The sequence below is a fragment of the Schistocerca americana genome, chromosome 3 (genome assembly GCF_021461395.2).
Source record: "Schistocerca americana isolate TAMUIC-IGC-003095 chromosome 3, iqSchAmer2.1, whole genome shotgun sequence".
Taxonomy (NCBI): Eukaryota; Metazoa; Arthropoda; class Insecta; order Orthoptera; family Acrididae; genus Schistocerca; species Schistocerca americana.
Window position 1 is genome coordinate 651,822,806 of NC_060121.1, and position 7,478 is coordinate 651,830,283.

At 37.3% G+C, this 7,478-nt stretch overlaps 1 non-coding gene across 1 annotated transcript; it reads right to left on the minus strand.

Moving 5' to 3' along the window:
* Nucleotides 1-5,731: 5,731 nt before the first annotated feature.
* On the minus strand, nt 5,732-5,805 carry Trnat-ugu. The gene has a single exon. It is a non-coding gene; the product is annotated as a tRNA-Thr (tRNA).
* Between the last annotated feature and the right edge of the window lie 1,673 nt (nt 5,806-7,478).

Below are 7,478 nucleotides of genomic sequence, written 5' to 3' on the forward strand. Positions count from 1 at the left end.
TTTGTTGTTCCCTAGGTGAAATAATACTGTAAGGCCTACTGGTACTTCTTACTTTTATTGTTATTTGTAATGTGGCTGAAATTTCATAAAAGGCAATATTAAAATATGACAAGGAGAACATTTTTTGTTCTTTTACATTTTAGTTCCACTGAACTGGTAATTTCTTAAATTCATTTCGATTTCATCTTTTATTTCACTTTGATTCGATTTTACTCACCAAAAAATAATTGTGGATAGAATAAAACGTCTACATTTTTCTAAACAGTAGTTTCCTTATAAACTTAACAGTTTGGGTGTATATGATTTCAAGTAATTGTTTCTTTATAATTCAGATTAAATGGCCCTGAAACTGTTAGAAATAGTGAAGTGTGGCTTCCTCATGAAGTCATCGCAAAATTACCCAAATGTCATCTCTACCTTAAAAATGTCAAACAAAAAGTTATTTCAAATTACTTTAAAAACTCTTTAGAATGAAGTCAGCAGAAGCAGCTGCTTACTCAGTGACATTTATACTAGTGAATGATTCTAACTACATCAGTGAGTTTGAAGTTATTTTGCTAATCTGGGGCATAAATTATATTTAGGTTGATCAGTTTCAACTTTTTACATTTTTTATGTTTAGGTATGCCTAACATTTTCTTTTACCTGTTACAGGATCATTATACCGGCAGAAGTCAGCGATATTTGATCCTGCTCTGGTCTGTGTGCTGGGGCCGGAGGGGCTTCAGAATAATTAAATTTTAAAATAAAACAATTTTAAACACTTTGAAAATAAAAAATTTGAACATACATGTCTTGATAATTTTTTTCATATTATTTCCATTCTGATATTTATTTAACTAATTAGGTTCAATAAATTCAGATTTTTAATTATATAGCTTAAAACAAGCTGTAAACACCAGGCTGTATTCCACGTGTGTAGATACAGCTGGAGCCAAACTTGATAAGTAAGGCTTGAAATATAGCTTGAACTCTGCCAACTTTGATGTTTGTTTCAAGCTTGAATCCAACTAACAGGCCTGAATATTCCAGCTTTGATCAAGCTTATATACTTGAACTTTACATCTGGAAACAAGTTTGAAACTGGCTTACTGTGCCATCTGGGATGGTTTACAAAGAAAATATTGCTGCCCTCAGTAATATTGTATTGTAGTTTACAACCATCTTCCTCTGAAATTTTTTTGAGGTGTCAAGTATGTATCTGTATTTGTGTAAGGCTGTGGTAATTACTAATGCAGTGTAGTCTCGTGTTTTCATTTTAGACAGATATTGCTATGAACACCCTCAACACACACTCAAGATAAATAACCCCCAACAAATTGATCAGCTTGATTCTTCCGTAGACCTTGACACGCACTGACTGCCGGCAACATAATCCCATGATGGTACCCTACAGTTACAAAAGCAAGTCCCACATGATATCTTCCCGAGACCTGGCGCCAATAGTGTTCAACTTCTTTGAATCAGATTTTATGTAGCTGTTAAACAGAAGATAGTGGAGAGGAATTCACAAAAAATTTAGAATTTTTTAAAGAAATTCATAGTTCTCAGGAGTGTCCATTACAATGGGCAGTGGTTCTTGGTGACATGAGTAAGCATTAGAAAGAAAGTGAAATATATATATATATATATATATATATATATATATATATAAAAACAAAGATGATGTGACTTACCAAATGAAAGTGCTGGCAGGTCGACAGACACACAAACAAACACAAACATACACACAAAATTCAAGCTTTCGCAACAAACTGTTGCCTCATCAGGAAAGACGGAAGGAGAGGGAAAGACGAAAGGATGTGGGTCTTAAGGGAGAGGGTAAGGAGTCATTCCAATCCCGGGAGCGGAAAGACTTACCTTAGGGGGAAAAAAGGACGGGTATACACTCGCACACACACACATATACAGACACAAGCAGACATATTTAAAGACATATATATAAATATGAGAATGTATTTTGGGAAGTAAACTGCAGGTGTGTGTGTATATACACACCTGCAGTTTACTTCCCAAAATACATTCTCATTTGGCAGATATCACTTGTATCGTACACTGACTATAAATTTTTAAAAACTTCGAAAATTCTATCTATTTTATTTCTGCCAAAAACTCCTGAACTGCCTTTGCAGTTTATTTTGGTTTCCTCTTGAACCAGTATTCTTACACCTCAAACTATTTTTCAGTTCAGTAATTCCTGACAACTGGGTTGCAATAGGCAAGTGTGATTATGAGGGCAATACTCTTTGCCTTTTAGGAGTTGAGTCCTCACCTTCTCCTACAGAATGTCCTTTCTCTTGGCCACTTAATAAATGCTCTGCAATTCCCAGTTTCAAATCAAGATACTGCACAATACTCTTTTTTGGCTCATCATTCTTAGTTTGGTCAATATGTACTGAATCCAGTTATTTTCAATTCCTTGGTCTACGAATTGAAAAACAGTTTTCGCAGTCTACTTTCTGGTTCTGGTGCAGATACCATAATAATTCATTATCCTGTCCATTAGATACATGGCACTGATATTTTTACTATAACAACTGATTATTGCCAGATCGGGAACCTGAATGTATCTCCATAATTCTTCAACCACCTTTTACATTCATCCACAGGCTGCTTCCCAGTTTTGGTCAATTCACTTATGCCTGACTTTTGGTCATACCATTCTACAATATAAATTAGCTTGTCTCCTCTCATTCCCTAGTCAACAGACCCACATCTTTGATTTGAAAGAATCTGGTCTGCTATCAAATAGACTGCTTTGGATATTCTTGACTTCATTATTGTTCCTGAAAATGATTGTATTAACATACTGCCTACTTTTTTACAAAAAATAATAATAGTATGTCAAAGAATATCATTTAGCAGTAATGACAAAAGGAAATTATTTAAAATTAGCGAAGATTCACCACTGATGCCAAAGAACCAGTGTTCCAAAATGTGGCACAAAAAAGAAACATGCAGTACCACCAAAACTTGCTACACAGCAAAGCCATATGAACAAACCTTATAGATATTATCTACAATAGGTACATATTTTCATGAAAAAAGTTTCGAAAATACACACCAATGGAGGAGCACCCAACCACCCACCATGCTAGCAAGTTGTGATCATATGACTGTTTCTCCCAGCAGAGGGCTCAACCACACTTTCTTTTCAAACGTATCAAGATATTACACCAGAAAATGCAGATTCTTTGATAGCAGGAGAGAAAATTCTGTGTCCATTATAATGGATATCAGGTCTCAGCAGTATATGAAGTACCTCCAAAGCAAGCTTTATAACTCAGAAACTCACAGTGACATCAGAGTTCTCCTCACTAACAACTTCCAAACAGCGTCATCTTCCAGAGTGCTGGATATTCATATACAAAGCATTCACAGATTTGCAAGGGTGGTAGCACTGAACAATATAATAATCCAAGGTGTTGAATGAAAGTGTCAAATACTTTCGCAGCTGGCAGCAAAAAAAAAAAAAAAAAAAAAAAAAAAAAACCGATTGATGTTCGTCTGGAAAGCATACTTCTTGAGATCTGATCACTTGTTCATATAAGGTACTCATTGGTGACTTCCATTTATACTTATAGGAGATGCTCAACATGATGTCCATTCATGGCAAAGCATGTCACTGCTGTTCAGCATAATGAATGGTGTTCTCCTGGAAGATGACCTGGTTTTGTTATATGTGATGACATGCACTGAAGATGTCATCATGCAGTGTCAGTAGCTGGAATGATGCAAATTCTCATATTTACCTAGCTGTGTAGCATATTGGTATTCAGTTATACTCCAATATCGAATAACAGTGGAACAAACATAACAATATGATTAATGATGAAGCAGAAACTTCTTATGAAGTGGAAAACTTATTCCAGGGTGGTGGTGGTGATATTATTATTATTATTATTATTATTATTATTATTATTATTTCATACTAACAAACTGAAACATATATCAAATAAAATAAAAGGTCACTCATAAAACTGCGCTAGCACAAATTAATTTGTTGTTTTGGATGTAGACAAACATGAAATTAGTAATTCACAAGCTCTTTTCTTTGGAGAGATACATTCTCAATTTGGGATTGTTTCACCTTCGAAATATGATAAGTTTGGAGATGACCAAGCTTGTTGTTGTTGTTGTTGTTGTTGTTGTTGTTGTGGTCTTCAGTCCTGAGACTGGTTTGATGCACCTCTCCATGCTACTCTATCCTGTGCAAGCTTCTTCATCTCCCAGTACTTACTGCAACCTACATCCTTCTGAATCTGCTTAGTGTATTCATCTCTTGGTCTCCCTCTACGATTTTTACCCCCCACGCTGCCCTCCAATACTAAATTGGTGATCCCTTGATGCCTCAGAACATGTCCTACCAACCGATCCATTCTTCTAGTCAAGTTGTGCCACAAATTCCTCTTCTTCCCAATTCTATTCAATACTTTCTCATTAGTTATGTGATCTACCCATCCAATCTTCAGCATTCTTCTGTAGCACCACATTTCGAAAGCTTCTATTCTCTTCTTGTCCAAACTTCTTATGGTCCATGTTTCACTTCCATACATGGCTACACTCCATACAAATACTTTCAGAAATGACTTCCTGACACTTAAATCTATACTCGATGTTAACAAATTTCTCTTCTTCAGGAACGCTTTCCTTACCATAGCCAGTCTACATTTTATATCCTCTCTACTTCGACCATCATCAGTTATTTTGCTCCCCAAATAGCAAAACTCCTTTACTACTTTAAGTGTCTCATTTCCTAATCTAATTCCCTCAGCATCACCCGACATAATTTGAGTACATTCCATTATCCTCGTTTTGCTTTTGTTGATGTTCATCTTATATCCTCCTTTCAAGACACTGTCCATTCCGTTCAACTGCTCTTCCATGTCCTTTGCTGTCTCTGACAGAATTACAATGTCATCGGCGAACCTCAAAGTTTTAATTTCTTCTCCATGGATTTCAATACCTACTCCGAATTTTTCTTTTGTTTCTTTTACTGCTTGCTCAATATACAGATTGAATAGCATCGGGGATAGGCTACAACCCTGTCTCACTCCCTTCCCAACCGCTGCTTCCCTTTCATGTCCCTCAACTCTTATAACTGCAATCTGGTTTCTGTACAAATTGTAAATAGCCTTTCGCTCCCTGTATTTTACCCCTGCCACCTTTAGAATTTGAAAGAGAGTCTTCCAGTCAACATTGTCAAAAGCTCTCTCTAAGTCTACAAATGCTAGAAATGTAGGTTTGCCTTTCTTTAATCTTTCTTCTAAGATAAGTCGTAAGGTCAGTATTGCCTCAAGTGTTCCAACATTTTTATGGAATCCAAACTGATCTTCCCCAAGGTCGGCTTCTACCAGTTTTTCCATTCGTCTGTAAAGAATTCACGTTAGTCCTTTGCAGCTGTGACTTATTAAACTGATAGTTCCGTAATTTTCACATCTGTCAACAACTGCTTTCTTTGAGATTGGAATTATTATATTCTTCTTGAAGTCTAAGGGTATTTCACCTGTGTCATACATCTTGCTCACCAGATGGTAGAGTTTTGTCAGGACTGGCTCTCCCAAGGCCGTCAGTAGTTCTAATGGAATGTTGTCTACTCCCGGGGCCTTCTTTCGGCTCAGGTCTTTCAGTGCTCTTTCAAACTCTTCAAGCAGTAAATGATGACTAACTGAACCCCTCAGCTGCCGACAGGTGTTGTTGATATACCTCGATGTGGACAGCTCAAAATGTGTACCCCGACCGGGACTCGAACCCGGGATCTCCTGCTTACATGGCAGACGCTCTATCCATCTGAGCCACCGAGGACACAGATGAATAGCGCGACTGCAGGGACTTATACCTTGCACGCTTCCCATGAGACTCACATTCCCAACTGTCCACAATTCTACCTATGTAATGTACCTTATAGACATTTGTGAATGGGCAAATGTCTATAAGGTACATTACATAGGTAGAATTGTGGACAGTTGGGAATGCGAGTCTCACGGGAAGCGTGCAAGGGGTAAGACCCTGCAGTTGGGCTATTCATCTGTGTCCTCGGTGGCTCAGATGGATAGAGCGTCTGCCATGTAAGCAGGAGATCCTGGGTTTGAGTCCTCGTTGGGGCACACATTTTCAGCTGTCCACATCGAGGTATATCAACAACACCTGTCAGCAGCTGAGGGTTTCAGTTAGTCATCATTTATTCCAGGGAAAAGCTGCACGGTCATCTACAGTATCTGTTCTTTCGAGAACAGTTACTGTCTGCATATATATCTTCAAGCAGTATCACATCTCGCATTTCATCTTTATCTACATCCTCTTCCATTTCCATAATATTGTCCTCAAGTACATCGCCTTTGTATAGACCCTCTATATACTCCTTCCACCTTTCTGCTTTTCCTAGAACTGGGTTTCCATCTGAGCTCTTGATATTCATACAAGTGGTTCTCTTTTCTCCAAAGGTCTCTCTAATTTTCCTGTCGGTAGTATCTATCTTACCCCTAGTGAGATAAGCCTCTACATCCTTACATTTGTCTTCTAGCCATCCCTGCTTAGCCATTTTGCACTTCCTGTCGATCTCATTTTTGAGACGTTTGTATTCGTTTTCGCCTGCTTCATTTACTGCATTTTCTCCTTTCATCAATTAAATTCGATATTTCTTCTGTTACCCAAGGATTTCTACTAGCCCTCGTCTTTTTACCTACTTGATCGTCTGCTGCCATCACTATTTCATTCCTCAAAGCTGCCCATTCTTCTACTGTATTTCTTTCCCACATTCCTGTCAATTGTTCCCTTATGATCTCCCTGAAACTCTGTACAACTTCTGGTTTAGTCAGTTTATCCAGGTGCCATCTCCTTAAATTCCCACCTTTTTGCAGTTTCTTCAGTTTTAATCTATAGTTTATAACCAATAGATTGTGGTCAGAGTCCATATCTGCCCTGGAAATGTCTTACAATTTAAAACCTGGTTCCTAAATCTCTGTCTTACCATTATATAATCTATCTGATACCTTCTAGTATCTCCAGGATTCTTCCATGTATACAACCTTCTTTCATTATTCTTGAACCAAGTGTTAACTATGATTAAGTTATGCTCTGTGCAAAATTCTACCAGACGGCTTCCTCTTTCATTTCTTACCCCCAATCCATATTCACCTACTATGTTTCCTTCTCTCCCTTTTCCTTCTCTAGAATTCCAGTCACCCTGACTATTAAATTTTCGTCTCTCTTCACTACCTGAATAATTTCTTTTATCTCATCATACATTTCATCAATTTCTTCATCATCTGCAGAGCTAGTTGGCATATAAACTTGTACTAGCTTATCATTCCTATTACATTTCATTTCACTTCATACTTTAACAGGCTAGACAAAGACTTCCATTGTTACAATAATCAAAATAAACATATGCTAACAGAAAGCTTCACACATGTTCCCAAATTTTCACTCATCACATAATTTCTGAAATCCTTTCTATTTCTTCTTTCACATCCACA